Below are 10000 nucleotides of genomic sequence, written 5' to 3' on the forward strand. Positions count from 1 at the left end.
TAAGATTCTGTGCACTCGATTCTTATTTTAAACTCGGCGTCAGTAAAAAAAGGAACGTCACAGGTGCAGCATAGTGACTGCATGGGGCATGATGTCATGTTAGTTTTTAGTTGTTTTAGCAAATTCAACGTACTGTAAACAAGGCGGAGCAAGGCAGAAAGAGCCTGCTGGTTGGTTAGTCAGTCAGGGACCAATCAGGAGGCTGACAAATGGTGAATCGCCAATGGCAGGACATGTGACGTCCTCAAACGGACACATCTGTATGCAGTGATGTGAATAGGTTTTCAGTGTAATGAGTCCCGGGATGCAGGGATGGTCTTTTAGAATGAGTCCCAGGATGCAGGGATGGTCTTTTAGAATGAGTCCCAGGATGCAGGGATGGTCTTTTAGAATGAGTCCCAGGATGCAGGGATGGTCTTTTAGAATGAGTCCTGTGATGCAGGGATGGTCTTTTAGAATGAGTCCCGTGATGCAGGGATGGTCTTTTAGAATGAGTCCCAGGATGCAGGGATGGTCTTTTAGAATGAGTCCTGTGATGCAGGGATGGTCTTTTAGAATGAGTCCCAGGATGCAGGGATGGTCTTTTAGAATGAGTCCCGTGATGCAGGGATGGTCTTTTAGAATGAGTCCTGTGATGCAGGGATGGTCTTTTAGAATGAGTCCCAGGATGCAGGGATGGTCTTTTAGAATGAGTCCTGTGATGCAGGGATGGTCTTTTAGAATGAGTCCCAGGATGCAGGGATGGTCTTTTAGAATGAGTCCCGTGATGCAGGGATGGTCTTTTAGAATGAGTCCTGTGATGCAGGGATGGTCTTTTAGAATGAGTCCCAGGATGCAGGGATGGTCTTTTAGAATGAGTCCCGTGATGCAGGGATGGTCTTTTAGAATGAGTCCCGTGATGCAGGGATGGTCTTTTAGAATGAGTCCCGTGATGCAGGGATGGTCTTTTAGAATGAGTCCCAGGATGCAGGGATGGTCTTTTAGAATGAGTCCCAGGATGCAGGGATGGTCTTTTAGAATGAGTCCCAGGATGCAGGGATGGTCTTTTAGAATGAGTCCTGTGATGCAGGCATGGTCTTTTAGAATTAGTCCCAGGATGCAGGGATGGTCTTTTAGAATGAGTCCCAGGATGCAGGGATGGTCTTTTAGAATGAGTCCCGTGATGCAGGGATGGTCTTTTAGAATGAGTCCTGTGATGCAGGGATGGTCTTTTAGAATGAGTCCCGTGATGCAGGGATGGTCTTTTAGAATGAGTCCCAGGATGCAGGGATGGTCTTTTAGAATGAGTCCTGTGATGCAGGGATGGTCTTTTAGAATGAGTCCTGTGATGCAGGGATGGTCTTTTAGAATTAGTCCCGGGATGCAGGGATGGTCTTTTAGAATGAGTCCCAGGATGCAGGGATGGTCTTTTAGAATGAGTCCCAGGATGCAGGGATGGTCTTTTAGAATGAGTCCCAGGATGCAGGGATGGTCTTTTAGAATGAGTCCCGTGATGCAGGGATGGTCTTTTAGAATGAGTCCTGTGATGCAGGGATGGTCTTTTAGAATGAGTCCCAGGATGCAGGGATGGTCTTTTAGAATGAGTCCCAGGATGCAGGGATGGTCTTTTAGAATGAGTCCCAGGATGCAGGGATGGTCTTTTAGAATGAGTCCTGTGATGCAGGGATGGTCTTTTAGAATGAGTCCTGTGATGCAGGGATGGTCTTTTAGAATGAGTCCCAGGATGCAGGGATGGTCTTTTAGAATGAGTCCCAGGATGCAGGGATGGTCTTTTAGAATGAGTCCCGGGATGCAGGGATGGTCTTTTAGAATGAGTCCCAGGGACATTTTATGAGTCCCACTTCAACGACGTTATAGGAGTCATATTTTGCCATCTTTTACAAATTGCAGCATTTAACTCCCATTTCATTTTATATGGTTATAATGTGGTTATTTTATTCATGTAGAAAACAGAAGAAGAAATGATTATTCTAACTAAAGCTAGCAAAATAAACTAGAATAGTACAGTATAGTACAGTAATGCATCCCGTGGATGCAGAGGTCGTTGTTTTATCGCGTCCCTTAACTATAAACTGCGTTTTGGGATGCAAAATGCACCCTATTTTAATCTCTGTGTATGTGTTATATTCCGAAGCTTCAAACTCAGCTGAGGAAATGAGGACCTATGAGTATGAAGAGCCCCCCCCCCCCCCCAGATCCTTGGCCTGACCTTAACCACGCTGAAGGCATAACAATTACCCTGACCTTGACCACACCGCGAACACATAGACGTATAACCTGACTTTTATAACCACACCGGACGCGTATAAAAGGAAACCGCAAAACGTGCGTTCCGTTCACGCAACGCATCACGAGTATACCCTCCTGCAAAATCGATCCATTCTAAGTGCTTCGAGTGGACGTGTGTTCCAATGAAGTCCAGGAATAACCACGAACATGGGTGCGTGCGTGTGCGTGTGTGCGTGTGTGTGTGTGTGTGTGTGTGTGTGTGTGTGTGTGTGTGCGTGTATGTGCACGTGCGTGAGTGTGTGTGTTCAGTAGGAGTTGTACTGAGAACCATTAGCTAAATGAGTTAAACCCTGTGGGAATCTCATTAGAAAGAGAGAGAGAGATGCAATCTCTCTCTGTCTCTCTCTCTCTCTCTCTCTCTCTCTCTCTCTCCTCTTCTCTCGTTTGTTCGCCCTCCCCTCTGAGTGAGTGATTGGGCCGTTAATACCGATCGTGATATAACACGGGTCCCGAACATCGAAGCCTGTGTGTGTGTGTGTGTGTGTGTGTGTGTGTGTGTGTGTGTGCGTGCTGGATCAAGGACTATCGAGGACGAGGGGCGCGTGTTGTCACAGTCTCCAATCTAGAGTTATAGGCTATATGTGAGCACTTAGCTGATGAGGCACACACACACACACACACACACACACACACACACACACACACACACACACATACACACACACCGTTGTGTGGACGCACATGCTTCTTTTTTTTTTTAATGAATTAATTCTTATTTTTGCCCTGAAAATATTAAGTGGTGTGTGATTCCACGCAGACCATATACACATACAGTAGTCCGTTCTGTTCATAACGCACCACTTGTTTTCTAACTCCAAGTAGCAGTTAAACAAAATGAGGTACAGTATAAGTCATGTTCCATATCATCCCATTATGCAACGACACAGCAGATGCATAAGTGGACGAGACACTATACACTGTTTGTTTGTATTGGCCATAGTCTAATTTTTTATTGTCATATCATTTTTATCCCACAATTTTGTAACCCTTGTTTTCACCCGGTGTCAATCAACTATATCTAATGTAATCATGGGCTCTAGTGTACTGTACACTCCCTCCGCCAACCTGGGGAGAAACTACACAACAACAAGTTCACGCCACGCCACGCACACACGCACGCCACGCACGCACGCCACGCACGCAGAGGGGCAATAGTATATTGAGTACACGCTACACCTGACTCCATTGACTAGGCGCCAGTGACACACACACACACACACACACACACACACAGACACACACACACACACACACACACACACACAAGCATACACGCACACACGCATGATGACTACGTGTGAGAATCCCATAACTCGCTTTCAACTGTGTGTGTCTCTCAAAGAATGAGTGTTTAAAGGAGAATTCCATGCTAGAATGCTTTCTTATCTTTCTTACCTTTCTTTGTAGTTGTTACGTCCCCACAAAAGAGGTCCAGGTGTTTTTTTGTGCAAAAGCTCCTTATTGGCTATTTTCCCTACCATAAGCCCTCAATGAATTGCATTGCATTGAATGGGAGTTGAATGGGGCTATGGGGTGTTATGCTAATTCGCTTATTTCCATCGAAATAAGTAGTAAAGTGTGCCGCTTGGGATATTATTTACATTATGAAGAGAGGATATGTACAAAGAAATTATAATTTTGAGCGATGGAAATAAGCAAATTATCACAACACCCCATAGCCCCATTCGATTCCCATTCAATTCAATGCAATTCATTGAGGGCTTGTGGTAGGGGAAATAGCCAATAAGGAGCTTTTGCACAAAATAACACCTGGACCTCTTTGGTGGGAACGTAACAACTACAGAGAAAGCCTTTTAGTATGGAATTCTCCTTTAAGAAGCTGTTATCCCTCCATGGTAGTAGAGTAGCAGAGTAGTGCGCGTCCCCCGTGTAATCCTGCTTCTGTAGTTCACTGGGGTCACGCCAAGGCTGGCCAATGTCCAAGCGGCCAAACTCTACTGGTCAAAGCCGGGCGGGACTGCAGGGGGCACAGGCGGGCGTTTCTTTGCCCGCGCCAGGTGGGCCTGTAGCAGGAGTGAACCGCGCATGAGCTGGCGTTCAACACAGGAGCAGCGGTGGCGGAGCGGTCTTGATACCGGAAGGTCGCTATAGTTCGTATCCCCGGACCGGCACGTTAAAATTACCACCGCTGAAGTGCCCTTGGGCAAGGCATTGAACCCCCCTACCATGAAATGTTCTATGAGCAGGGCCTGTCTGTAAACAAGTCCTTGGCTTAGTCCACTTCCCTGGGTAAACAAATAACTTTGCTTTGCGCTCATTATTTTGCATAACCAAATTGTTGGTGTCCAAAATCGAGAAAAAAAACAAAAGCGGAAGAAGAGCGTTCTTCTGAGCAACTTCCATTGAAATGAATAGCAGTCCGCTCTCTAGTTTATATATAACTCTATGGGTCAAGCAGGTAGACACTAGACAGCCCACTGATTCTGGCTAAGCCCCACACACACACACACACACACACACACACACACACACACACACACACACTATGCAGACCGTATACACTTACACGTACTTAAGTCATTTCGCTGCCAAGCTACTATAACATGACCTGAATCTATCTTGGCTTCACTGAGCCAAGCCTTTGAAGCTCCCTGTTGTTGCAACTTTGCTGGTGGTATATTTAAGCAAGAGGGTGTTCTTTACTAGCATTAATGGCACGCCTGCGTTGGTGCAGAAGTGCCATTAATGGCAGTAAAGCACACCCACCGAGTGTAATATTGCGATTATATACAACAAGTATACCAGTTACCCAACACGTCAACTCAATTTCATTATTAACTCAAGATATTCGATAACAAATAATAATCTTGTTTTTTTTTAATGACAGATGTAGCCTCTATGACCGAAGATATCCCATTAAATGTGCTAGTCTACATTCTACAGTATAGCCAGCCAACCGGCTCTGCTCTCTGGGAGAGCAGATCAGCGAGACTCACTAGCACAGCTGATCTTTTATGTTTTGATTAGGCGTTCCATCATGCTTGTTTAAGCACGGCTAGGTTCTGAGCTCGTAGATCTGCCACGTTCGCTGTTTTTGAATTTTAATCCTGAAATGTAACAGTTTTGGACATGTGAGGTTTCCCCACCCGACAGAGACGATAATAGGGCTTAACCCATTCTGACCTGAGATCAGATTCACACGAGGTTTCCACTGGACACACACTGGTCTGATGAACCCATTCTGACCTGAGATCAGATTCTAAAAATGTCAGTCGCTCTTCGATTTTTCTAAAATAGCAGACCTACAAGCTCGTAGCGCGCCACTCGGTGGCGCGCTATGAGCTTGTAGATCTGCTATTTTTCAATAGATAAAGCATGACATGATGCTAACACCAAGATGGGTTCCCGTTCAGAATGGGTTAAGCATTATGTTATGCTTTAGCTATTGAAAAATAGCAGATCTACAAGCTCATATAGCGCGCCACTCGAGCTTGTAGGTCTGCTATTTTTCAAAAGTCGTGAAAATGTGGCGCAAATCTTTTAATATATATTTCAGAGCGAACATTTTTATCTAAAATATTGGCTTCTGGGGGGGGGGGGGGGGGGGGGGTCTCTGGAACTACATAATTATTTTGATGTGGGGGTCCGTGGCCCAATAGAGATAATTCTGGGGGTCCTTGACATGAAAAAGGTTGAGCACCACTGTTTTTCTGAAAAATGTTAAAGAATTTGAATGAATTCAAATTATTTGGTTTCTTTTAAAAACTGCCGATATGAGAGTTTTGATGACTGCGTTGACTAACATAATATAGGCCAATGTTCCTATTTATATTGATCCCAAATGACTTGCCATGGGCTGCCCGGTCGTCCACTTACTGGTCAAGCTATACTACTTGGCCTCACTCCCCAAACCCACCTCACCCCTGCCCATTTGATATAGGCTGGAATGGCTTAGGGTTGACGACAGAATACAGCATCTTGCAGGCTTGCAATGGGTCCGGTCTTCAACATTCGATACACCGCCAAGATACCCATGTACCTGTGTAATACTTCCTTAATGTCAACGACGTTCACACACCCACAACACCAGAGGGAGTTCAACAAACTCTGAGTGTGTCCCGTCCCCCCCCTTTCCACATACTGTACATGTTTTTCCCTTTTTAACTTTCTTTATACAGTATGATGATTTCATGCTTTTTATAGAAGTGTATGAATTGAAAATGGTGGACCCTGATGTAAAGACGTTGTGTGCTTTTCATGGTGCCGTCCACAAAGTGACAGCTTTTGTATTGACTTGTGCTTTCGTTTGAAATGTCAATCAATCAATCAATCAATCAATCAGTCCATAAGCATATCGCTTTTACACTATTTGTTGCGTTCAAAAGTGTTGTGTCTGTCTGCCTGCCTGCCTGTCTGTCTGCCTGTCTGTCTGTCTGTCTGTCTGTCTGTCTGTCTGTCTGTCTGTCTGTCTGTCTGTCTGCCTGCCTGTCTGTTTCCTTCCTTTGACCATTTTCTCCAGACACAGATAACGAGAGTGAATGAACGAAACATTTTTACTTAAAGTAACAAAAGAAAAGCTGAACTTTGGTTTGGGAGGCTATTGTTAGCACTTTGAGGGACATCAAACAAAGCATTAACAGAATACACTGGGAACAAGTACAGTACGATACCGGCAGACTGGGTAAATGTGTTTTTAATACTTTATTATGGAGATTATTTCACACTGTGGTGTAATAATATTCATCCAGTCAAATATTAACCACTTAACACCCTATATATACACAGTACTCTGTTGTAATGTACATCGATAGCGAAAATATCCGATGTTTGAGCTCAATACGTGTGGCATTTTGACGTGCTGTGAGCTTGTAGATCTGCTATTCTTGTCAGATGTTTGTCTATTTTGGCCTAGCAGCGATGCTAGGGCTAAAATTGACACTTTCTTTTGATTGATTGAAATATTTTTATTAACAGTTTGAAGAATTACAGTACATTTCGAGCACAACTCAATACAAAGACGACGGAGACACTATGGAGAATGAATTGACACTATGGAGAATGAATTGGCACTATGGAGACACTATGGAGACACTATGGAGAATGAATTGACACTATGGAGAATGAATTGACACTATGGAGACACTATGGAGAATGAATTGACACTATGGAGACACTATGGAGAATGAATTGACACTATGGAGACACTATGGAGAATGAATTGACACTATGGAGACACTATGGAGAATGAATTGACACTATGGAGACACTATGGAGAATGAATTGACACTATGGAGACACTATGGAGAATGAATTGACACTATGGAGACACTATGGAGAATGAATTGACACTATGGAGACACTATGGAGAATGAATTGACACTATGGAGACACTATGGAGAATGAATTGACACTATGGAGACACTATGGAGAATGAATTGACACTATATGGAGAATGAATTGACACTATGGAGACACTATGGAGAATGAATTGACACTATGGAGACACTATGGAGACACTATGGAGACACTATGGAGAATGAATTGACACTATGGAGACACTATGGAGAATGAATTGACACTATGGAGACACTATGGAGAATGAATTGACACTATGGAGACACTATGGAGAATGAATTGACACTATATGGAGAATGAATTGACACTATGGAGACACTATGGAGAATGAATTGACACTATGGAGACACTATGGAGACACTATGGAGACACTATGGAGAATGAATTGACACTATGGAGACACTATGGAGAATGAATTGACACTATGGAGACACTATGGAGAATGAATTGACACTATGGAGACACTATGGAGACACTATGGAGAATGAATTGACACTATGGAGACACTATGGAGACACTATGGAGAATGAATTGACACTATGGAGACACTATGGAGAATGAATTGACACTATGGATACACTATGGAGAATGAATTGACACTATGGAGACACTATGGAGAATGAATTGACACTATGGAGACACTATGGAGACACTATGGAGAATGAATTGACACTATGGAGACACTATGGAGAATGAATTGACACTATGGAGACACTATGGAGAATGAATTGACACTATGGAGACACTATGGAGACACTATGGAGAATGAATTGACACTATGGAGACACTATGGAGACACTATGGAGAATGAATTGACACTATGGAGACACTATGGAGAATGAATTGACACTATGGAGACACTATGGAGACACTATGGAGAATGAATTGACACTATGGAGACACTATGGAGAATGAATTGACACTATGGAGACACTATGGAGACACTATGGAGAATGAATTGACACTATGGAGAATGAATTGACACTATGGAGACACTATGGAGAATGAATTGACACTATGGAGACACTATGGAGAATGAATTGACACTATGGAGACACTATGGAGAATGAATTGACACTATGGAGACACTATGGAGAATGAATTGACACTATGGAGACACTATGGAGAATGAATTGACACTATGGAGACACTATGGAGAATGAATTGACACTATGGAGACACTATGGAGAATGAATTGACACTATGGAGACACTATGGAGAATGAATTGACACTATGGAGACACTATGGAGAATGAATTGACACTATGGAGACACTATGGAGAATGAATTGACACTATGGAGACACTATGGAGAATGAATTGACACTATGGAGACACTATGGAGAATGAATTGACACTATGGAGACACTATGGAGAATGAATTGGCGTGGAATTTGTCCAGTGTAAAATGTGCTCAACTCTTAGACGCTTACATCTTATTTACACAGTACTGTATGTATATACAGTATATGGCATTGTCTTCTCTCTTCTCTTCCAGGACTCTTCTCATCCATTATCTCTCTTCTACTTCTCTCTTTCTTTATTTCGCTCGCTCGCTCCCTCGCTCGTCCTGTAAGACATTGCAGTGTCCTTGGGAACCATTTAGTAGATTAACAGAGCCATATGATTAAGGTCCTTCGGTCATAAACGCAGTGCTCTCTCTCTCTCTCTCTCTCTCTCTCTCTACCGCTCTTTCTCTATCTCTCTTTTACTTAGACTCCGTCCACCCGTCCGTCCGTCCTCCTATACTGACTGTACATAAACTGTATTTTTTTCTTACTGTTTTTACTCTTGCCAATACTAACAACTTTTGCAGTACTATATGACTACCCCTTTGCATTGCATTTGGATTGATGCCAACAGATTAATTTCGTTGTACACTTGTGTCCAATGACAAAATAAAATTCATCCATCCATCCAAATACAAACACAATTTGCGTTATACATTTAGCATTCGCCCTTAATCCAGAGCGATTTACAGTAAGCAAGCTAAACATGAGGTAATGCACCAAATGCATAGAAACGGTCATCTATTCTAGGATCATAGGACAACCATGGAAGAACCTATCATCAGTCTAAAACCGGTATGAATATGATTCTATGAATGGCACACCTCAAGGTTCAAGATTGGGCTTTATTGACCCTCATTCCTATAACGTACCCCTTTGGATTAATGATGTGTGTCACAAATTCATTTAGATTTTTCATATCGTAAGATTTTAGTGGACCAAAATGTATTTCTACAGTGTATATGGTGTCGTGTATATGTGATGTGTGACTTATACATGTTTTTAGGGTGGAGACACACACACACACACACCCCCCACCAACCACCACATCATCATCAGCTCTTAACCCATTCTGACCTGAGATCAGATTCGTACGAGGTTTCCACT

The 10000-nt window shown here is 43.1% G+C and overlaps 1 protein-coding gene across 2 annotated transcripts in view; it reads left to right on the forward strand.

Moving 5' to 3' along the window:
- Positions 1–10000, forward strand: part of aacs (acetoacetyl-CoA synthetase) — a 72427-nt gene that overhangs the window by 18157 nt on the left and 44270 nt on the right. The window lies entirely within an intron of this gene.

Source organism: Protomyctophum bolini (assembly GCF_963924005.1).
Source record: "Protomyctophum bolini genome assembly, chromosome: 6".
NCBI lineage: Eukaryota > Metazoa > Chordata > Actinopteri > Myctophiformes > Myctophidae > Protomyctophum > Protomyctophum bolini.